A 25,072-nucleotide genomic window follows, 5' to 3' on the forward strand; every position below is an offset into this window, starting at 1 on the left:
CTACTGAGCATGCATGCACTATGGTCGCCGTATTATACTCTAATGAGTAAAAAAATATTATTTAAAAATTAACTAAAGGGGGGGCGGAGCTTGGCAGCCATGAAGTCGGCGAGTTTTTTCTGAGGCTCTAATCAGCCTCGCCGGGAAAAACAATTATCTCCTTTATAATGGGCATAAATCTCTAAGTAAATGATGGAAAAGGACTATGAATGTTGGCTGTTTGATTTGCTGGTGTTGGAATAAGCTGGAAGAGATAAGGTGAGATTTATGGAATGTTTCTATAAGCGTCTGTGAAAAGCGAAACTGAATGCTGCCGGCTGCTGATGGCGCAGTTGGAGCAGAGAAGGGTTGTTTTTGTTAGACGCGGACTTGATTTATAGCGAATCTCACCTCTTATCTTCTACTACAAAGTGGAAAAGACTGAAATACTGGCTTCATAAAGAGGAAAGCAGTTTGTTGTAGTTGTCGTCGGCTGGTGAGAAGGGGGGGTGAGCGGTGGTGGAGAGATAGCAGCGTTCGGTGAGGGGGCGAAGTGTGGCATTTATGGACTGTGTATGGCTTGTTTTGGTCCCCTCTAGTGAATGCTGCTTTGATATTTGATGTATTCCCCCCCCCTGAGAAGAAGAAAGAGTGATTAACATACAGAAGACAAGCTAATAAATAAACTGCCAAGAAAGGGAGCTGGACTTGGAGGTTTATGCCCTGACCAGAAGTGTCCTATGTCGAACATTAAAAGGCAAATTAAGAAGGAGTGGAAAAGGTTAAATACACAGAAAAAAAAACCAAGTAACCATAATCTTCCCCATTTGGATATTCCAGTCTCTGAAGGAGAGCAGGAGGACGAAGATACAGGCCCAGTTTTCTTAGATACAGAGCCAAAAAAAGAAAAAAACATGGCTGAAGGGGGAAATCCAACTGGCAGTCAGCCACCCTCTTTAGTGGAGATTAAGGCTGCAATTGCAGAGAACAATAAAGTCATTTTTAAAAAAATGGATCAGCAAATGGATATTTTTAGGCAGCAGATGCGTGTGCTTGCGGATAAGACGGCGGAGAATTAAAAAGCCATTAAGGATCTTGAGACAAAAGCTGATTTGAACCAGAAGAAGCAAGAGGCTCTTGAAAAATCAACAAATATTCGATTTAATGATTATGAATTAAGACTGATAGCCTTGGAGGATCAATCTCATCGATCATCGATTCGAATAAAACAGCTAAAGCAAACACAAGGAGAAGATCTAAGAGAAATCATCCTGAATTGGTTCAAAGAGCTGATGCCTGACCTACAAATAGATGGATCGGATATAGATCGAGTTCACCGTGTGGGGGAGGGGGCAAAACTACAAAGGGACTAGAGACATTTTGGTGAAATTTGGTAATTATTATAAAAAAGAGCAAGTTATGAAAGAATTGAGATCTATGGCCCAGTTGCAGTATAAAGGCAAAGCAGTGCAAATTTATAATGATCTTTCTCAACACACATTAAATTGGAGACGTAGTATTAAACCAATAACTGAAATACTAATGAAGAACAAAATCACATATTCGTGGGGTTATCCTGTTTTTCTAAGATTTGCACATGGAGGGGGGGAACACAGAGTAACCTCACTGGATCAAGGTAAAGAGTTGCTGAAGAGGCTGGGTCTGTATGGGGAAGCAAGTGGGACTGGAATGGATGGGGGGAATGAGGCTGGGACATCTGGGGTGTAATAGAATTGTTAATCATATTTTGAGATAATTGCAGATAGAAATGTTAAACATAGAAACTTTGCCGGCCAGGCGCAGCACTGCCTCCCCCCCTTTAAAGTAGATGGCTGGAGTACTAGACTCATGGGGATGTGGGGGGGGAACAGAGGGGGGGTGGGGAGGGGGGAAGGTAGGAGGGAAGGGGTTGGGGTAAGGGGGTGGGGGTTTGTTGTATGGAGTTTGTGTTTTTATGTAAGTAAGTTTGAGTTGCAGAGCACAAGGGATCGGAAGAGACTCCAAAAGGGTGAATATGGATAAAAAGATAAAAGTATCAACACTTAATGTTAAAGGTTTGGGGGCAGTCGTGAAAAGGAGGAGAATAGAACAAATGTTCAATAAAGAAGGATCTGATATCATTATGGTGCAAGAAACACACCAAGGCTCCGAGAATGTGAATATGATAAAATTAAAGTGGTTAGCTTATTATGAAAAATCATTAGGGACTTTAAAAAAAAAATGGAGTGGCCACTTTGATCTCAAAAAAAAGTGGATTTATATTAGAAGAAACAAAAAAGGACGATAGTGGCAGATATCTTATGTTAAAAGGAAAAATTGAAGGAAAGGTATATACGCTAATTAATGTGTATGCCCCAAATGAGAGACATAGAGAGTTCTTTTTAAAGTTATTTAAAGAAATAGAAGAATTCAAGGAGGGGTATGTTATATTAGCTGGGGACTTTAATATGGTTATGGATAATAGATGGGACAGGTCGAACCCCACTAATGTTGAAAAAAGGAATAATATAACTATATTGAACAAATTAGTAAAAGAAAATGATTATTCAGATTCCTGGCGTTTACTCAATGGGGCAAAGCCTGGGTTTTCATATTTTTCCCCAGTTCATCATACATACTCCAGGATAGATTATATATTTGTTTCAAAAGATTTCGCAACGAAGATTTGTAAAATGGAAATGGGGGTAATAAAAGTAACTGACCACGCTTTGCTAAGTTTAGAATTTGCAGTTAAGAAGAACTATAAAGAGGCATATAGATGGAAGTTGAACACAAAAATATTGAAATATAATAAAGTGGTAGAGAAAATTCAGAAGGAATTGTCGGAGTCATGGGAAATTAATGAAAAGGGAGGAACAGCTGGGTCAGTCGTTTGGGACACCATGAAGGCTGTAGTAAGAGGAATTTGTATTAGAGAGATGTGTAGTTTAAAAAGACAACAACGTGCAGAGCAGGAAAAGTTAGAGATAGAAATTAGAAATCTGGAGGAAAAATATTGGCAAGGTAAAAATAAATATAAATTAGTAGAAATACAAGCTAAGAAGAAACAATTAGAAAATTTAAATTTAGAGGAGGTTCAAAAGAATTTAATATATATGAAAAGGGAATATTTTGAAAATAGTAATAAGAATTCAAGGCTGCTTGCCAGGCTCACACAAAAAGAAAAAGGGAGAAATGGGATAGAAGTATTGAAGGACAATCGAGGGAATTATTGTCACATAATGAAAGATAAAATAAAAAATTTTCAGGAATTTTATCAGGAACTATATAAGGGTAAAGAAATTCAACAAGAAAAGGTGGAGGAATATATTGGAAGGTTTATAAAGAATGGAATAAAACCAGAATATAAAGAGTTAATGGAGAAGGTAATAACTCAAAGAGAAGTTGAAGATGTAATTGATAATTTGAAAGTTGGTAAATCACCGGGAGTAGATGGTTTAGGACCAGAATATTATAAAGTTTTTAAAGAATTTTTAGTTCCAAAATTATTGAAACTTTATAATATGATATTATTAGGAGAGAAGATACCTGAATCATGGGAACACTCGTTGATAATTTTAATTCCAAAACCAGATAAAGATCTGACTAGTCCTGATTCTTACAGACCTATTTCGTTAATAAATCAGGATGCCAACATTTTCTCATCTATTATGGCTAAACGGTTAAATAAATTTATATCAGAATATATAGGAGAAGATCAATGTGGATTTGTGGCAGGAAGGCAGATGCATAGTTTAGTGGGAAGAGTTTTAAATGTAATGAATGTAATAAAAAAATCAAATATTAAGGCAGGAATTATGGCATTGGATATTTTTAAGGCCTTTGATTGTGTGAGCTGGCAGGCATTAATGATTATTGTAGATAGATTGGGATTTGGAAATAAATTTAAAAATATAATAGAACAGTTATATTCCCAAAATACAGCTGTAGTGGTGGTAAACGATGGACTCACTGAAAAGATACGACTAGCCAGAGGTACAAGACAAGGATGTCCGCTCTCGCCGGTCCTGTTTGTAATGGTTATGGAAGTATTGGCGAAGGCACTAAGAGAGGATGAAGAGTTAGAAGGAATTGGAGAGGCAAGGAAAATAAAGTTAAATATGTTTGCGGATGATACCTTATTGACCATTAAGAACCCAATAAGAAAAATAGAAAGAATTAAATATCAGTTGAGGGAATTTGAAGAAATTACAGGGCTAAGAATAAATTGGTCTAAATCAGAGATGATGTTGTTTAATTATACTAAGAAGGAAGAAAAGGAATGGGAACATCAGGGAATAGAAATGAGAGTTAAGGAGGAGATTAAATATCTGGGAATTAAAATCACAAAAAATTTAGAGAATCTTGAAAAGGAGAATTTAATGAGGTTAAAGAAAGAGGTATTAGAGAAATTGGAGAAATATAAAAGATTAAATTTATCTTGGTTTGGAAGAATAGCTTTAATAAAAATGAAGATTTTAGCTAAAATTAATTTTGTGTTTAGGATGTTACCAATAAAAATATCAGAAACCGAGATAAAAAGTTGGCAAAATATTATTAATAAATATTGTAATGGAGAAAAGAGAGCAAGAGTGAATAAAAATAATTGGTATCTAAGTCAAAAAAAGGGTGGATTGGGTCTCCCAAATATAAAATTATACTACGCAGCAAATAGATTAAGACATATTGTAGAAGCAATTATAGGAGTAGGAGATTTACATTGGATGGAAGAAAAAACTATAAGTAATGTAGAGATGAGCTTGGATAATGTCTTTTTTAAAGATGGAGGGAGAAAGTGGGTTGGAAGTATAGATAATCCACTCCTGAGGACTCAATGGGAAATTTGGAGTAAATTTAAAGGGAAGTTGCTTCCGAGCAACTCTCCCTTAGCACCGATAATAATGTTAAAGAATTTCCCAGAGGATCTGAAGGGTAGATTATGTAAAATATTAAAAGAGAAAAGTAAAATGAAACTAAAGGATTGGTTAAGAGATATAAAAACAAGAGAAGATATGGAAAAATTGTTAAAGGAGAAAAAATTATCTTGGTTAGAATATGGGCAATTAGAACAATGGAATAAAAAGTGGATTAAAGATAATAGAGTTTGTAGAAAGATGACGAAGTTTGAGGAGTTAATAGTAAATATGGAAAAAGGTAAAAGAGGTAGTATAGTTTTAAAAGGGTTAATGAGTGAAATATATAAAATATTGTTAGAAAAGGAGTTTAGAGAGAACTCAGAGAAAATGGTATGGGAGTCAGATTTGAAGGTACAAATAGGGCGACAGAGATGGGAGGGACTATGGAAACAAAGAGTGTTGAGAAGTTTGTCAGTGAGAATAAAGGAGAACTATTATAAAATTTTGTGGAGGTGATACCTAACCCCGATTAGATTGAATAAGATAAATGATCAGCATTCAGCAAATTGTTGGAGAGGTTGTGGGGAAAAAGGAACGTACTTACATATGTGGTGGCAATGCAAATATGTACAAAGAATATGGAAGATGGTGTTTTCAGAAATTGAAGAAATAGTGGAAATGAAAATAGAACAAACGCCAAAGATTGCATTGCTGTCACTATTTGAAGATATAAAGTGTGGAAAAGAAACTAGAGAGCTGATATCGAGTTTGCTGGTTGCAGCACGATTGATGGTAGCTAGGAACTGGAAGATTCAAGTGGAATATTCGATTGAAGAATGGTATAATGAAGTATGGGATATAGCCATTAATGATAAACTGACATGTAATATTAAGTGGAGAAAAGGCGTAACTAAAATTAATGAGTTTGAAGGAATCTGGAAACAGTTCCTAATATTTGTGTTTACTAAGGGAAGTGGGAAACCGCCAGCGGAAGAAACGATAAGATTTTGGATTCAGGAATAGATCCCGAGGTGGGGGGTGCACTTGTATGTTAAGAATGATTATGTTGTAGTATGATAATGTATAGGTAATACTTATTCAACACATAAGTACTCAACATTTATTCAATATGTATGTAGCAGTTTTGATGTTTTTGTTTCATTATTATTATTCTTGTAATGTTGTATGTTTATATAGTGTAGAAAAATAAAAAATTTATAAAAAAAAATTAACTAAAGGGGATTTTAAAAAAAGAAAAGCTATTCCATCAAATAAAAGATCAAAGGAAATGGAAATCATCAGGATTTTAATTAGGTAACACCTAATTTTCTTACAAAAGGTGGATACAATAATCGCCAATATAAATTCTCAAATCCACTTTGATGAGGTTTTTTTTCTACTCTAAACTGCCCTCCTTCTCATAAGCCTTCGCTAGACCTAAGGATTATCCCAGGCAAATGGAGGGGTCGTCCCTGCCTGCTCCCAGGATCCCCTGTGTGTCATTTGGATGCACAGGGATGATCGTGGGATGTAGGCCTGGTCTAGCCATGGCCTCTGTCTTTCACCAACATTTCTTTCTGGCACATGTAAATTTCAGGAAGATTGGTGAAACAGTTTTGATTTTATAAATGTCATGGTAGAATGCTTACCCACCCCCCTGTCAAACCTTAACTAAGAATGCACGACCATGCATTCTTAAATTCTTTGGCCCTCATCCATCCGAAAACTGCCTCCAGAGACCTTTACTAGATGTAGCTGAAGCATACTCATAAAAAGATACAGCATACTCATAAAAACATACATCATACTCATAAAAAGATACAATATGTTTATATCAATAAAAGTGCAGATGATTTCTAATTTGAGGAACAAAGAACATACTTGATACAAGTCTTCCTCCACATGTGTTCTAACCATCTTCTCTCTTGCCTTGTTGCCCTTAGCTCAGGTGAACACCAAGGAGGTGCTCTGCACCAAGGAGGCTCTGCTCACAGAGATACGGAGAGGATGCTTGGGACTGATTGTGTCAGCTGCCCTAGACTAAGGGAATCTACACGTCGATTCGAAGGCGCACTCCAGACGCAGGCAAGCGCCCCGAAGCTCCACGTATAGACCCTGCCTTTGAGAGGCGGGAAAAGACACCTTTTCTATTCTCCTCAGTTCTCAACGGGGAGATTCCCAGCTGCTGTTGATCAGCTCGGGATTCTCCCGGTCGCTGCTGCTGCTGCTCTCTCTCTCTCTCTCTCTCTCTCTCTCTCACACACACACACACACACACACACATGCTGTTCAACCAGCCGCCGCCGCCGCCCACCTCCTGCTGCCGGGGAAAGAGCCACCCGGGTCGGAGAGCTCGGCGGAAGAAGGCGGGGACGTCTTCTTCCGCCGAGCTCTCCGACCAGGGTGGCTCTTTCCCCGGCAGCAGGAGGCTGGCGGGGAGGTGGGCAGCGGTGGCGGTGGCAGCGGCAAGGACGCTGCCGATTCCCCAGCCGCCGCCGCCTCCGCCTCTTCCTCCGTCTCTTTTTTCTCCTTCTACACCATCGTTTTGAGGGCGGACTGGAGGCGCACGCAGGCGCCTTCAGTACGACGTATAGATTCCCTCTAGATCTATATTACTGCTTTATGGCAGTACTGAAATGCACTGATAACTGCTGAGGCACGTTATACATCCCATATACTGCTTTCATAGTGTTCATTCCAGCTTTTTATTCCACATTATTCAAAACCATAACAAATGTCATTGTGTGTCCTATGAGGTATAATGTGAAAGCAGAATATAACATTACCATGATGGGATCATAATGATTTGACACAAGGTAAAGATCTGACACCAGTCATTTCTATATTCTACAGAGTAACCATGGCTTCAACAGGAGCACCAACCATACCATCAGGAAAATCCCTGAGAGCCCTCTGGAATTCATCAGAATCCATTAGCCTCCAAAGATGGACCGTTTTAATGGGGGGGAAAACCTTGCAGAAGGCAAAGGCTGCCAAGAGTCATAACGAGTGGATAGATGTTAATCCCTCCCCAACTTTCAGATCACTATCCTCCTGTCCAGTCGATAAGACCAAATCAAGTTTGCTTTCTCCTACATGCATTGGCTTAACAACACGTTGGGACTGCCTTTTGGTTGTCATGGCAGCCATGAACTCCTGAGCCCCCTGGATTTGATGGCATCAGTATAGAATTTGAAATCCTGCAGAACCATCATCCTAGGGATCCTCAACACCAAGTCGTTTATTAGTTTATTCTTGAACATATGGTCCACAATGATTATTCCTCTGCAATCATCATTTTTCAACTATGTTAACTGCATGTAGCAATTAAGAAGTCAGAAGCATTTCAAATACCTACAGAAATATAAACCTATAAACAGTAGGTCCAATCCAATGTTACAAAAGTTGGTGAATGTTTTGCCATTGACTTCAGTAAAGTTAATGGCTGCCATAGTTGTGGCTTTCTTTCTTTCTTTTTTACAGATTTGTTACTGCATTTTATAGCTATTCCACATGCCTACAAATATGTAGAATTAAGCCTGTAATATACAGAAGCATTCAAATAACCCTGACAGACACCTCCTTTCAGTCATTTCAACATAACCTCACATTGATGCAGGAGGATAAAGGGTTATAGATTCTTTGCAAGTGTTGCAGAGGTCATGGGGGTTGTTCTTTATTTCTAATAAATTTCTTTTGATCCTTTTAAAAAATAATAATAATAATAATAAATTTATTTCTTGCCCACCTCTCCATTTTGATCGAGGTGGGGAACAATAATAAACGATAAAATACATAATATTGAATTAAAACATAATATACATTGTTTAAAACATCCTAAAAACATTTTAAAAACATCTTAAAATTCCACTGGATAAGCCTGCCGGAAGAGATCAGTCTTTATAGGTTTCTTGAATGCTAGTAGACTGTTAAGTTGACGAGTCTCCTCCGGCAGGCCATTCTACAGATATGGCCTAATGTAATTAACCCAACTGGAGGAATAAATTTTGGTAAGCTGAAGAAATATCTTTTCACTGTAGGAAAGAAAAGCATGTATGCTAATCGAAAGTAATCACACAATAAATAATAATAATAATAATAATAATAATAATGAAAATTCAGCCTCTCAGTCAACTTTAATGAAAAGCTAATTTTATCCACTCTTAATTTTTTTAAAAATAATAATATCCCAAGCCTCCCCACCCCTGTAGTTTTCCCTTCATTTGATTATTCCTTGTTGAGTCAGATACAGAAATGTTCTTTTTCCCTCGTAACTAAACAAATGTTTCCAGTCATTTTATACATTTATGAATATTATAAAATAAGTCGTAATACAGAAGCAAGCAAATTGCAGACAGAACATGGCTGTGTCAGCAGCAGGTGGGCATGTTGTTGCCAAGAAATAAGGAGAGAAGAGGTATGGTGCTATTGACTATTTGCCCAGCGTTAGGCAGCTAGATCAAAGGCCCGCTAAGGTGTGAGGTCCTGGAAAGAGAGCTACAAGATTCTCATCAGGTTACCAGGTCTCGCTGGCAAGTGCCTTTCTAGCCTGTGGACTGTTCATATCACATTCTGGCAAGTCTAGTTGCCTGTAGGATAGAACTAAATCAAAATTCAATCAAACAAGGATCCTGTTGTGACTTCTTTGAATTAGGGCGTTCCCAAATTAGTCCCAGAGTGGTAGCTGGATTAGTCTGATGCAGCAAAAACAACAAAGAGTTTTGTGGCAGCTTAAAGTCTAACAAATTTATTCTGGCATTAACTTTCGTGGACACTGTCCATTTCATCAGATGTATCATGGCCAGGATCCACAATAAACTTGTTCGTCTTTAAGGAGCCACAAGACACTTGGCAGGTTTTGCTGAAATAAGTGATATCTGTTCTGTTGTCCTGTACTGCTCTTTTATACCATCTAGATGCCAACACTCAGAATTCATAGAATCATAGAATAATAGAGTTGGAAGGGGCCTATAAACTGCCCAGAGAGCCCTGGTTATGGGAGCAGTATATAAGTGCAATAAATAAATAAATAAATAAATAAATAATAAAATAAGGCCATTGAGTCCAACACCCTGCTGAATGCAGGAATCAGCCTTAAAGTATCCCTGACAGATGATTGTCAAGCTGCCTCTTGAATGCCTCTAGTGTGGGAGAGCCCACAACCTCCCTAGGTAACTGGTTCCATTGTCGTACTGCTCTAACAGTCAGGAAGTTTTTCTGGATGTCCAGCCAGAATCTGGCTTCCTGTAACTTGAGCCCATTATTCCATGACCTGCGTTCTGCCAAGGGGAGGGGAGGTACAGTACATGTCAGTGTCCAGCTAACTCTTGCTGACTTCCCCATTAGTCACATTTTGTAAAAATATAACCTGCTGTATAACTGTCCTGAAAAGGATTTCAGTGCACTACTGAATGGAAACTCAGTATCTATAATACTTTTTGTTTAATTTTTTAAAAAATAATTTTAACATGGAATTTTATTCTTTTATCTTATTTTTGTATCTTTTATTGTTCACACTCCAGCATCTGTCTAGATGTGGAGCAATATATAAATGTTGCAAATAAACAAATAATGCTGACGCTATGTAAATGAACTACCGTAGTTACTAATTTTCATGTCTGCCTCTTCAGTATTTAATGTAATTGAAAGCAATTCAAATATATTTTTGCCTCAGTTAAAATACAGGCAATATATAAATGTGCAAACTCACATTCAAGCTGGGCTTGCGGTTTTTAAACAACCACAACAACTACATGACACTAACTCCAACCTGAATCATTTTGATGAGGCTGGGAAACTCAAAGGATTTGTTTTCCAGATTTTCTAGACAATTTGTGATACAATTCTTCAACTGTGCAGCTGATATGCTTCTTCTTGTGGCTCTGTCAATGATAAGTGGTGACTCTTTCCACATCCCTTCGTGACCTACGCACTGTGATTGTTGGATATACTCAACTACCAATTATTATGCATCCTTCCTAGAATGGAGTGGAGTTACTATATTCACAACATGAGGCAAGACAAGACAAGATGGCCTATTTCAGAAAGTGTAGTGGAATGCTGTACTTGTATTGAGCATCACCAATATCATTTCAATGCCCCACCTACACCTTGCAGAAGAAAAGCACTACACATGCTTTAAGTTAACTAGAACGTGCTTATACTGGACAAGTGTTGGGTGTGTCTGAGGGCTTGCCTTGACAAAAAAAAACCATTATGAATAATAAACATGCTTTGTGCTTTTCAAAATACTGTGCACAGCTTATCTCAGTAAATGGTTGCAACAACTATAGAAAATCTATCAGGGTTGCAATCCCCATATTGCAAATGATGAGAGAAGGCTTGGGGGATTCCACACGTCGTACTGAGGGCGCTTCCATGCACCCCCAGTGCGACCCCAAAGCGATCGTGTAACTTGCCTGGCGAAGAAACGAGGAAGAGGCATCCTTGCCGCTGCCGCCACCCACCTACCTCCTCGCCGGCCGGGACGGAGAGCTCGCTCTCCGAGCTGGCCGGCGAGGAGGTAGGTGGGTGGCGGCGGCGGCGGCAAGGACGCCTCTTCCTCGTTTCTTCGCCAGGCAAGTTACACGATCGCTTTGGGGTCGCACTGGGGCCACATGGAAGCGGCCTCAGTACGTGTGGAATCCCCCTAGATAGCAGCTTTCCCAAGGTCATTCAGTGAGTTCATAGAAGGTAAGGTTTAAACCACAGATTTGAAAGACAGCTCAGTCTCAAGCCACTATGCTACCTTTCTATATTTTTAGATAGATAGGTATAGATACAAAAAATACTCAAAGTAAAACTATCTATTTGTCCTATCATATTCAATATTAAGTGCACAGGAGGAGAAAGTTATGAATTCACATCCCAGGTCAAACAGACAGCATTGTTTCAGCCAAATGTTTCAACCATCAGGATCCCATAGCTTTCTATGAAGGGGTACTAGGGAGAAGCAATTTGGTCTAGGTCTTCTAGTGTTCATCTTTTCAGATCTCTCCCACCTGCTCATCTTGGGTATTTTCTCTTCTAAACGTTTTTTTAATAAATGAGTGGAAACAGGCTCTTCTTAATCAGGCTTTTTTTCCTAGGGACTTTATAGCATGTAAAAAACTACACATGAGAAGAAGTCAGGAAGACACCTGCTGGGCCTGTTCCTTTACTACATGCAACCATGAGGTGTTCTACAGTTCCATCGGTGTAAGGGCTTATGTCTATACTTCACAACGCACAAAAGTTCTAACTATGTAAACTCTATCCTGAAATACTATGAAGCATGTGATCAATGGACTATTTGTCCCAATAGATGCAAGATGATAGAATATGTGGAGGTCAGACAAGGTAAAGGAGCAGGCTCAGGTATCATGGATTCTTCACCTACTTCCCCCTGCATACATTTGTATGCCTTAAGACTATCAACACAAGGTTGGGGAAAATATTAAATGAGATTTGCTGATTCAGAAAAAGACCAGAGGGTTCCTCAGGAACATTTCCACGTTTAGCCTCCGAAACACTCTTTACAATCTGTATATAAGGAACAATACAATATTATACAACATTTTAATTTGTAAGGAATATTATGATAGCTATTATGAACCCATCATAGATCTCTCTCTGCTAGGAGTTATAGGACTTTGTTCTGTCTAAACATGTACAGGATTGCTCCCTAAATTTCTGTATTTTTCCATACATATTTTTCCGTCTCTGTTCCTTGAACCAGTGTCACCTTAACATTTGAGGGCTTGAAGAGAAAGACATCTGCTACAAGTAAGGCCTCCAGCTGCCTATAAGCTCTGAAGGAAGCAAATGAGAAGCACCTCTGAAATGAGCCTCTGATTGTGTGGTGAGAGAGATATGAAGCTGGCTTATGCCATGCTCATTTGGCAACAGCCTGAATCATCCAACTACACTTTATGCTGAATAGTGGCAAAAGCAAATGTCCCTGTACCTTTAATTGTGGCATAAAAATGGCATGGCATGACAAAGTGCATCAATCAACATTCCCTGTTCTGTACAACAGGCGTGGGAGTAAATTAGATCAAAATCTACTCGTAGATCAGCAAGGATTTCTCATTCACAATGTTTAGCAATAGCATCAACAAAATGATCAACCCCGCCCCCTTGAAATGCATGCTGAAATAAAGAAGTTTGAGGTAAATGGGAGTTGAATTTTTGTGTGGCAGACTTGTGAGCTCTATTCAGTTCTGATACTCAAAACAAATTCCTAGGTTCAGTATTCTTTAAATCTATGACTTTTGCACCAGGTTCCAGTTGGTGGATCTAAGGGTTCAATAAAAAAAACGAAGTAGATCCTGCAAGCTTGAAGTCTGCCCAGCAGACTTGTTGAATGGAACAGCATACTAACAGGAATCATATTTTCCTTGTCTATTTTTAAGCAAAAGAAGAAATATCCTATTGTGTTTAATAAATTTGACTACAGTTTACAAAAGTTCCCTGACATTTTTTAAAGAGGCTACAAGTTTGGAAGAATGGCTGGTTGGACTAATAGGGGTATTAATAGGGGTACTCCAGCCATGATGATGATGATGATGATGATGATGATGATCATCATCATCATCATCATCATCATCATCATCATCATCATCGTCATCATATTGCCCCCTCCCCCGGTTGCTTTTCTCCACATGGTGAGAAGATATACATTCATGGACCTTTCCCCAAGTGTGATAAAAAGCAACTTGGGGTGATTTTGAGTGAGTGATTGCAAACATGGCTGGAAAGTAAAGCACCCCCTTCAACTGTCTAACCTTATGACTGGGGGCTAAAAATAAACTCTCAGGGAAAGGTGCATGCTTCCGCATTCCACGTCTACTTGGTTTCACTCATAAGTATTCAGACTAAACCTAGTGCAAGATTGTAGTAATGCTGAGGCTTTGGGACTATTCATATGGCTTCTGTGCAGAGGATACTGATTCAGCTTAGAGCATTTCCAGGATATAGTTATTCTAGAAGACATTTGACCTATACTGTAAAAAGAAAAGAACAGAGATAGCAAAATCTGGAATAATGCCTGATGCTATGGATCCAGAGCCAACCACCAGATAATGTAGCATTTTACAGTTGCTTAGCTTCTGAAATCAGACGAGATCGGGTGTGTTCAAGGTAGTATGGCCGGGATTTTGCCCTACCCTTGCAGCCCGGTTTTTCCGTGGTCTTGGGCTGATCCTGAGACCGCGGAAAGCGTGGCCGGGTGTCGTGGTTTGTCCCAGCTCCTCGCGGTTAGTCGTGAGGAGCCAGGACCCACACATAGGGTGCAGAGCTCCTCAGGAGCTCTGCGCCCATTGGGGGTGGGGTGGGGTGAGCAGGGAAATTTTTTTTAAAAAAAACACCAAAACCTAGCTTTTAAAACTAAATGGCGGGTGCGACGTCCTCTCCCACCGAGGTTGTCGCGGAGATCTTGCAATAAAAATATAGCAAGATCCTCACCCCTCCATCGCACTTCCTGAGGAATATGAAGGAACATTCAGGGCTCAAACCATCTCTTTCCAAAATAGTGTTTTCATTTCTCAATTTTTAGCTCAGCATATGATTTCCTTGGAAATACTATTTGCACTTTTTCCAGTTCAGTGGATCTATTTTGTGTATGCAGTTAGGTTTAAAGTGAAGCTGTCATACTAGTCATGGTGTTTGGAAAAGGGTATATAAACTCAAGTCCCTAAATGTATTATTAAGCACACCTCTCATAACTTTTTACTGATGTAGTGAGTTCTTGGTAGGGATGGACAAATCTATAAATTTCAGTTTTACTGTTTCATATTTTCCCAACCCTTAGTTCATTTCATTCCAATTCCACATCAGTTTGTGATTTTCCTCGATCTGCACTGACATTCAGGCACATATTTTGCACATTTATCCTAATATACATATTTTGTAAGCACTTTTGCCTTATATACACTTTTTGCAAATGCTTTCCCAAATATAATTAATCTTGTACATTATTTTCATGAATATACAATTTTTTGTATATACTGTCCCATAATACACACATTTTATTAACATGTTTTAATTTGGAGAACTGTATTATAACATTTGGGAAAGTGTGAATATATAAGTGTTGTTGTTAATTGGGTTGTTAACTGAAAGCAGAATCAACAAGCATAACTAAAAACAGAAATGGGGAGGTAGTATGCTCATCGCCTCGCTCATCCCAGGTAAATCCTGGGTTAAACAACCAAGGATTTGCAGTGTACACAGTTGTTCTCAGGGACTTCTTTAGTTTTAAAACATTGGATGCCTTTACTGGCCAGGGACCAAGAAGGGGTAGAGAGATCACATAGGCCATGGCTAGACCAGGCCTATATCCCAGGATTATCCTGGGATCATCCCTGTGCATCCAAATGACACACAGGGGATCCCGGGAGCAGGCAGGGACGACCCCTCCATTTGCCTGGGATAATCCTTAGGTCTAGCTAAGGCCACAGTAATTAAACTGCTGGAGGGCAAAAGGAGCATCATGATTTTCTTTTGCACATAATATTATGCTCTGCTCAGAAACAGTGTTGTTCCATTCAGCAGAAGTAGACAGTGTTAAAGAGATAGATAGTTCCTACAACTTCCACTTGCTCAAAAAGCTGGGGAATGGAGAAGTATTTATTTATACTCTGCTTTTCTACCTAGAAAAGCTGTGAAAGCATTTTCTTAGCTAACAAGAAATATATCCTACAGTTTAATGAAACCTGTTAGATTAGATTAATGTAGACATATTTCACAACCTTTTAGTTTTCTGTACAATTCTATTCCATGCCAACACTACAGGAGGGAGTCCATCAAGACAGATCTCTGAAAGCATTTAAAAAGCTAGTTTTAAGATATTTTATATTGAATATGATCTGAATCCAGGATCTGCCTTCTGTTGGACAATTCCAGCTCAGGTCTGGGAGGACCATTTTAGATCCATTTTTACTGACCCAGACACTATTCTTTTAGCCCATGTCAACACGCAGGACATCACTCTTCCCTCTCACCCCTCTTGGAATCCAGTTTCTAAGGAGGAAGTGATCGAATTAATCCATCATCTTACAGGGGGATGATGATTCATCCCAGCATAGATTTTATTCCTGCTGAATTTATCAAAATTAACCAGGATTGGTGGGCCCCTCTGTTAGCCGCCCTTTTTACTGTTATAAATCAATCTGGCAAAATCCTTGTCAGCTGGAAACACGCAATAGTGGTTCCAATTTACAAGAAGGGACATCTAAATGACCCAGGGAATTTCAGACCTATTAGCCTGCTCTCAATAATGGGCAAGCTTTATGCTCGATATCCAATAGATTGATGGAGGCCCAAGCTGCCTTTAGAAAGAACCATTCCACCTCCAACCACTGTTTGATCCTCTTTCATTTAGCGGAGAAACATCTTAAAGCAAACTGTTTGTCGCTTCTATGTGTGCTTTTGACTCCATCCCCAGAACCAAACTATGGGAGAAATTAGATAAGATCTTGGTGGACAAAAGACTCCTTAATCTCATAATGGCTCTTATATAGTGACAGCAAGATGCGAGTCAGATGTGGCACACAGGGACAGCTCTCTAATGAAATCCTTATGTCCAGAGGAGTCAGACAGGGCTGTATCCTCGCACCTACGCTGTTTAATCTGTATATAAACAATCTTGAGGAGGCCCTGTCTGATCACGAAAGACACTTTCCCAAACTCGGTGCAAGCGAAGTTCCTATTCTACTCTATGCAGATAATGCCGTTATTCTCTCCTGTTCTAGACCTAGTTTGAAACATCTTTTAATGAAATTTTCTAACTACTGCTTGATTAACGATTTGAAAATTAACTTTGGGAAATCCAAAGTTATGGTTTTTGAAAATAGATTTTCCCAACGCCGGTGGCCCCTTGACAGGCATACCCTGGAACAGGTTAAAAACTTCTCATACCTGGGACTGTCATTCCATCATACCCTGTCTTGGAGTGCCCATAGATCGGCCACCCTTCACAAAGCATTAGTTATCTGATCTGCAATAACATGTTTCTTTTTTACCAAAGGGGGCATGTACATACCGTCTGCCATCAAAGTGTTCAATGCCAAGCCTGCTGCCCAGGTCTTATATGTCTCTAATATCTGGATAGGGGGATTAACATCTGAGATAGATAGGCAACAGACAAAGTTCCTAAGGACCCTTCTTCAACTCCCAAATTGTGTTCCCAATTCTGTATGTCTGTTGGAAACTGGGGAAAGCTCTCGTTCGCTTCGGGCCTGGTGGTATGCTTTAAAATTTTGGATGGAAGTTAGTCTCTTTGGGAGGAGTTCAGGTTTGCTTCCATATTTGTCCCAGGATAACTATGTGAGCAGCTGGTCCAGGCTTCTTGCCAAGAAGGCAGCTTCAATCGGTCTCTCTTCCTCTTTCCTCCTCAATCTGAGTTTGAATATTGCTCTCAAATCTGACAAACAAAGATTGTGGGACATTGCTTTTTGCAATTTGCACACCCGCTCATACGTTTCTTGTTCTCCCAGTGCAATGTATGTCCATTATGTCAGGCCTTTTCATCTGGCTGATTACCTAAAGAACCTGTCGGTAGCTAAATACTACAGTGTTTTCTCTAAGGCCAGATGTAATGTTTACTCTACTGAATTACTTCGGGGCAGATTTGCTGGTGTCCCATTTCAGAAAGACGGTGCCCCTGTAGGAATATGGAAGTGGAGAAGATGGAGCATATTTTTCTGTCTTGTAGCTTCTATAATCAGGCTCGTTGTTCTATAATCACCACATTGCTGTGTAAACTGCCCAGAAGTTCAGATAAATTCTATACTAAGTTCCTGCTGGAAGGCAAGTCCCCAAAAGTGACTTTGGCTGTTGCTAAATTTCTTATAGAGGCGACCAGGATTAGAGCTCTCTGTGTATTAGATGAAAGCTGATAATAGTCTTAATTTGTCTTATGTTTTATGTCTGAGTTTTGCCCTTGATGGATCTATGGATTTAACTCTGTATTTTAATCTTATATCAACTTTGCTGTGTGGTTTTATCCTGGTTGTGCTTTTTATACTGTATTTCGTAATTGTGTTTTAACCTGTTGGGTGTTTTATTGTGGTTTTAATTTTGTGAACCGCCCAGAGAGCTTTGGCTATTCACGGTATAAAAATGTAATAAATAAATAAATAAATAAATAAATATGAATTGTAATAAAGTGATGATGATTATTTTTCCATGCATTTCAATCCTATGCGTATTTATTCAGAAGAAAGTTCCATTACATCCGGACTCCCAGAAGTGTGTATAGCATAGCAGCCTTAATGACTGATCCTATGCACGTTTGTGCAGGAGTGAGTAAGTCCCACTTAATTCAATGGAATGTATTCCCAAGCAAGCATGCACGGGACTGCAGCCCTTGTATTGTTTCATATATACTGTAGGAGAGTCAGGGTTGAAAATGGAAAACAGATTCAGAGGCGGAGCCCCGGTGACCACTGGATCACATTTAGCCTACCAGTGGCCTCTGACAGTGACGTTCTGCTTTGTATGTATAATACAGCAACACACTGCACTGTTTTCTAGAAACAATTCTAAGATCTCATTCTTAACTCTGAGGTATGCAAGTAAATGCTGGTTTATTCTTCCTATCATTTGAAATTTCATTGTCCACAATTCCAGTGCCTGAAAAATTTGTTGGGGTCCTTACATCTGATACATACAATACTATCTAAAACAACAATAACCATATATATGGCACAATCCAGTCCCCTGCTGTTCCTACATGTAAAACTCCATTGCAGGGCTCATCTACACCAAGCAGGATATTCCACTATGAAAGTGGTATGACAGCGGTATATAAAAGGCAGGAGCCACACTACTGCTTTATAGTGGTATTGAAGTGCACTGCAGGATCTACACTACTGCTACTGCTTTATAGTGGTACTGAAGTGCACTGACAACTGTTGGGGCCCATGGACACATCTACACCAAGCAGGATATAACACTATGTGTCATGTGTCATGGGCCCCAACAGTTGTCAGTGCACTTCAATACCACTATAAAGCAGTAGTGTGGCTCCTGTACCGCTTTCATACCACTTTCATAGTGGAATATCTGCTTGATGTAGATGAGACCCCAGTCACTGCCCTCCTTGGTGAGTTAATTGCACCCAATAGTGCAGGCAGAGCATGGTCTAGATATAGTGTTCTGCGTAAAATACTTGGTGTTGTGGAAAACATAAAAGATGTCCCAGCAACATAGGCTCACAACCTAAACTTTAAATTTAATGTTAGTTTCATGGTTTGGAGCACATGTAACTAGTAGTAGTAGTAGTAGTAGTAGTAGTAGTAGTAGTGTGTGTGTGTGTGTGTGTGTGTGTGTGTGTGTGTGTGTGTGCACATGAGAGAGAGGGGGGAGGGGTCTGTTATGCCATTTCTCTGGGAATCAATGCATGAACTCAGGCATTGTCTACCAAGCATGGAGCTGTGCACAAACAGCTCCATGCATGGAAGACTAGACACTACCTCATAGTTTGTATATTTACATAGTACCATCCATGTACATGAAACTTTATAGGGTAACTTAATATAAATGAGGTCAATGCTCCAAGAACTGTGGACTTTAATTGTAGGAGAGACAAAGAGAAGAAAACGAAAGCAGAGAGAAAGGTCCCACATGGTGGTGAGTGGGGGAAACGGGAGAAATACAAGAGAGCAAGGCAGCATGTGACCTGCTGAAACCTTGCTAATTTATTCATTTATTTATTTATTGTGTTTCTATACCGCCCAATAGCCGAAGCTCTCTGGGCGGTTCACAAAAATTAAAACCTTTCAAAGTATAAAGCTACAGTATAAAACCACAAAATAAAATATTATTATTATTTGTGGGGGGAAATTAAATCCATATTTTGTAGAATGTTTGAGAAATTGTCAGCTATTCCAAATTTCCAAATCATGAAAAAGGCACAATATATTGAGATTCCAGTAAATTTAGAGCATGATCCAGCTAATGTTTAGCACTTTTCAATCCCAGGAGTTTCAGTGGGAGAAATTGAACCACATATTTGAATCTCAGACCTGACAGTGCTTAATTTTGGCTGAATGATTTCCATCAAAACCAAGTAATGCCTTTTCAAAATGGATATAAATAAAAATGAACCTATTTCTAAATGGCAGATACTGATTCATGCATTATTCCAGCAGGTAAACACTTAATAAGCATACTGTACCAACACTAAATCCTCATAACACCTACCACAGAACCACCAGAGAGCACACAACGTACCCATCCATATATCTGTTAGAAAAATGACTCATTACAAATAGCTTCCATTTGCCTTGAACAAAAGAAAGCTATTTGTATGTTGCTAGTTAGTGAGCAACATTATTTATCCTCTTGTTCAGAACTGGGTTGAGCTGGGGTTCCCGCTACAGACTGCATGTACTAGTGTGTCTCAAACAGAGGGCAAAACCTGACAGTTGTATGTGAAATCCTTGTAGCTGCCATTATTGCACAAGGCAATGAGGATTTTATTAACTGCTGCCCAAAATCACTGCTGCCCAAGAGAGGGCCCAGCATTTTGACATAAAGGTATTATTTCTACATTGGCCTCTTCTCATTCTGTCCATGCATAATAGCTGGAGAGGCTGTTCTAGCCTGCTGCAGTGATCGTGAGAGTACTACGTGGGGGCAAGGGGGTTAAGTAATATTTAGCTCAGGCAGGTGTGCAAGCATTGTGGCTGAATCTAGTTAGTTGCCAACAATGCTTAGCAACACAAGTGCACTCAGCTCGCCACTCTGACAGCGCTCCACAAAAAGCTGCATTTCAGCTGCAGTGGCAAAGAGGAGGTTTTTCCCACTTAAACACACAGTGACGACACATGCTGGTGGTCAGAAGAAAAGTGAAGGAAAGGGGGATGGACAGATAGATGCCAAAGACACAGAAAGATCCAGGCAGACAACCAGCTCGCAATACCAGCAGCAATGGCAAGAACTAGATACAGTACTTCCAGGGGGCTCTTAGCACTACCAATCATTGCAGCGTTATCCCGTCTTTTTCTCCTTAACAGGATTTTTTTTCCTTGTAATTGAAAAGATGGAGGAGTTATGAGGCAGGGCACAGTAAAAACCACATCCGCAAGCCCCATATAATCTAGTAGCCTGGACAATGAGGCAAATGGAGAACCCCAACAGATGTTTGGAGGCATACTTTCTGCATCTCTGTATGTGTGTGTGTCAAGGAGGCGCTCTTATTTTAGAAATGTAAGATCCAAACAAAGAACGTAACACCAACATAAGAATGAGGAGGAAAGGAGATTCCAATCAGCAATAAAAAAAAGAGCCTAACAGTATGGCCATTATCTGAATGAATTGAAAATGGTTGATTACTTATCCCTTTTTTCACTGTCATTCAGACTGTGTAAAACGAAGAGGAAAACAATATCGCTGTGGAAGATGACCTCCTTACCTTTGCTGGAGCTAGGAACCAACTTCAATACAGCGGTTCCTGATTAATTTTAAAGCAAACATTAAAAACAACATTAATCTACCCTGATGAATATTATTTTTGCTGATGATCATGGCAAAGGAATAATCTCAGGCTGGAACAAGTGATTTATGGCCATCTAACAGTTTCAATAGGGTGGGAGCACACCAGGTGTGTCCAGTGTGCACACTTCAAGTAAAGGTGGCCTTTAAAGGTATGATATGCAGACTTTAGCTGGAACATCTTGTACAAGCATATTTGTAAGAAACACAGCCTCATTTTTCACAAGGATATGTTCCATTAACTGCACAAACACCAAAGGTAATAAATTAAAATTCCTTTCTAAACAGAAAAAGTTTTTTTATTAAGAAATGTTTAATTTATTTATTCCAAAATGCAACCTGTGTGTCAATTGTCATTAGTAAGCATTTAGCCATCATAAACCACCACTGCTGGGTATCCATTTAAAATTAAATGGGAGACAAATCCTCCACTATGTAGATCTATGCAACACTAAATTGGCTACTTTGTGAATCAATGGCTGGCATGCAGGGCCCGAAAAACTTAGTTCAAATGTCAGCTATGCCTTGTACTAGCTAAAAAATTATGGGCAAGTCACAATGTCTCAGGTTCAACTCTCCATGTAAAAAATGGAAATAATAACTTCTCTTACTCACAGGAATGTCAGTAGTACGAAAAAGATTGTGACTGTACACCAATTTAGCATATAAGGTTGTGATCCCAAGAATTCTTACTTGGAGTAAAGCTAATTGAAATTAATGGAATTTACTTCCAAGTAAACATGGTTAGTAAGACTGAAATCTTAAATAATAGATAATAAGTTCTATTAAACTCAGAGGGACTCACTTCTAATTAAGCATGCTTAGCATAAAAGTTACAGAAATAAGTGGAAATGAAAGAGTTTTGCAAAAAGACATAGTGATGGGAAAATATACAAAAGATCGTAGAAAGTTTGTCAGCGTGTAAAATGTCCTAACCACAAACTAAAATATAATAAACATGGCTTTTTTTAAAAAAACTGAGCTTTTCGGTTCAATGAGGTTGTTGAAAACTTTAGGGCTGAAAAACAGCACCGAAAATATAGAGAGATTTAAATAGCGGGTGAAAAAAGAAGCTGCAATCTGATGCCCACTTACTTGGAAGTAAGCCTCAATGAACATCATGGTGCTTACGTTTGATAAAGGAGGCATCTGATTGTACTGCATAAATATTAAAAGCATTTATTCAGTAATTAACAATTCATAATGCTATTTTTACAGCAGCATCTTGAAATTGTTTTTACTATTACAGCACCTAAATGCACAATGAAAACAGAAATTATCTTTGCAATAGAGCTATACTTAAAAATTATATTTAATGTTTTATTTGTTTTTAAAAAAACTAAGTATGAAATGCTTGAAAAAGCTTTTTGAAACGAAGTACAGCCTGCTAATCAAAGACATAGTATTTTCAATCGCTCTTCGGACAAGTCTAAGGAGGAAGATAACACCTGCCAAAATACACTTCAGCCTCCAGTTTGCTAGAATGTCACTATTACTGGATTTGGACAAAACCAAAAATGGGAAAATATACCAAAGTACTATAATAATGTTACATTAATCCATAATGAAATATTACACTGCACGACAAACTATAAGATTATGTTGCCATATATACATACATACATACATACACACACACACACACGTTCTCTCCCGTCAAAACCCATTGAGGTCAAACAAGTCAGGGGAGGGGCTGCAGCTGAGCAGCGGTAAGCACATGCTTTGCATGTAGAAGGTGCCTTGTTCAATCCCTGCATCTCCAGGTAAGGTTGTAAAAACTTCTGACTGAAACCCTTGAGATCTGGCTGCCAGTTAATATCAACAATACTGGACTAGATGGGGTAACGGCCTGATTCATTATAAGGAACCTTCCTAAATTTCCTATGCTGCGATGTCAAGCTCTACTGGTGCTTTCGAGTCTTTTAAGCAGCCAAAAGGCACAGCACCGTATGCCACCTGCATGAAAACACCTGTAATCTTTGCCTCTGAATTTTAGCTTTAAGAGCAGCCTATCAGCAAAATGCTTGCGTTTAGCATGATTTTGTATAATGTAAACTATAGATATTGGGTCTTTTCCCAAACACAATTGATTCTTTAAAGCTGTCAAGAACAACATTGCACAGAGAGAATGAGCTGTACTTTCTTCCAGCATGCTGTCATTAATACCTGGAAACTCCTCAATCACCAGCCATTTTCGTTTTCAGAACTCTGTGGTGATGTGCAAAGCTGATATTTCCCAGTTCAGGTGATAAACACCTTCCAAGTAATGTGGGCTTTATTTATTTATTTAGGAGCATGCTCTGTGCTCAGCTGCATCTCATCTACTAGTAATTTGCCCTTTTTAATCCTGTAACAATCCCCACAATAGGAATAGGAAGCTACCAGGTCAATTTATATTCCTTTTCTTTCTATGTCCGTCATACGCCTGTTGTTGCTGGGTATTTTTGTTTTGTTTTGCAGGTTTTTACTGGAAACTCTTGAGGAAAGAGAGCTGCTATTCCCTTTTTTATGGCTCAGGGAATATAATATCAAAGGAGTATTAAAACAAGGAGGACAAGATGAATTTAATGCGTGTCTCTTGGCTTCTATGCCAACATCTAGGAACAGAATAACTTTTACTAACCTATTAAAAATATGGGTAAGGTTGGAATTCTAGCCAGAGCTCAAGGTAAACATTTTAAAGGTTATAGGTAAGTATGGTAGAAAACCAAATATAAATATTTCAGCAATTAAATCGTCTAATCTGCTAGTTGTGCAGAGCAGCAAACTATCGCAAACATCTTAGGATACCCAGGAAGTGACAACAAGAAACAGGGCAGTATAGAAATATCATCAATTAGAATAGGTTCATGTCAAGTCAACAAGCTATTCTGCAAAACTATGCTCCCAATTTTATTGGAACAGATCACCAAATATAATCACAAATATAGAAGACATGCATTTCAGAGTATTCTTTTTAGTGCTGAAAACACATGTTTTTGTGTATTTACTGTGAAATTCTGCTCTGAATGAATTATATCATTTCCCAGTTTTTTCTCCCTCTGGATCCTGAGGATCACCAATAGATGATTTCTTTTATTTTATTTAACCCCCACACAGGGAAGGGTTGCATTTCAAATGGAAGAAGCTATGGGAAAGTTTTGAATCTCACTTCCTAATTAATGATGGTCCTGATCCTGTTCATGGCCCCACGTGCTTATGAATAAATAAAATGTAGAGGAGCTGCTTTATACTATGTATTTCACATAACATGAAGTTTGACCCTAAGTTCCATTATACATGATACATATGTGCACGTATTTTTTTAGGCCTCTAAAAATGAACACGAGAACTTGGCAGCAGAGTTAAACAATGCCTTTTAGTTCATGCTTTTTATGATCTCTGCGACTATTATACCACCCACATTCCAGAGTTCAATGAGCCCTAAAACTTTACAGCTGCAGGCCTATTAAAATGCTTATGTATACTACTCCCCCTCATTCACCCAAAGGATTTTTAAAAATGTTATCAGGTATTAGACATCTTTGTGAGGATACTACAATGAGTTTCAGAGAAAATACATCTGAAAACTCACTGTCTTTTAAAATATACTTTGTGTGCATAGGTCTGTCTGTTTATATAAATATCCTCCTTAGAATTATCATTTCCATTCTGAAGCCTTAATTGCCCTTTCTCTTGTGCTGTCATTAAGTCTATTACCACATTTTGGGAAGGTGAGCAACTATGTTTCTCAACACTTTATATAAAAAATCATTCAATGCAATTTAAGAGAAGACATG

At 38.8% G+C, this 25,072-nt stretch overlaps 1 protein-coding gene across 2 annotated transcripts in view; it reads right to left on the bottom strand.

Annotated features, from left to right (window-relative positions):
- Positions 1 to 25,072, bottom strand: part of ESR1 (estrogen receptor 1) — a 282,918-nt gene that overhangs the window by 153,545 nt on the left and 104,301 nt on the right. The window lies entirely within an intron of this gene.

Source organism: Elgaria multicarinata, chromosome 4 (assembly GCF_023053635.1).
Source record: "Elgaria multicarinata webbii isolate HBS135686 ecotype San Diego chromosome 4, rElgMul1.1.pri, whole genome shotgun sequence".
Lineage (NCBI taxonomy): Eukaryota > Metazoa > Chordata > Lepidosauria > Squamata > Anguidae > Elgaria > Elgaria multicarinata.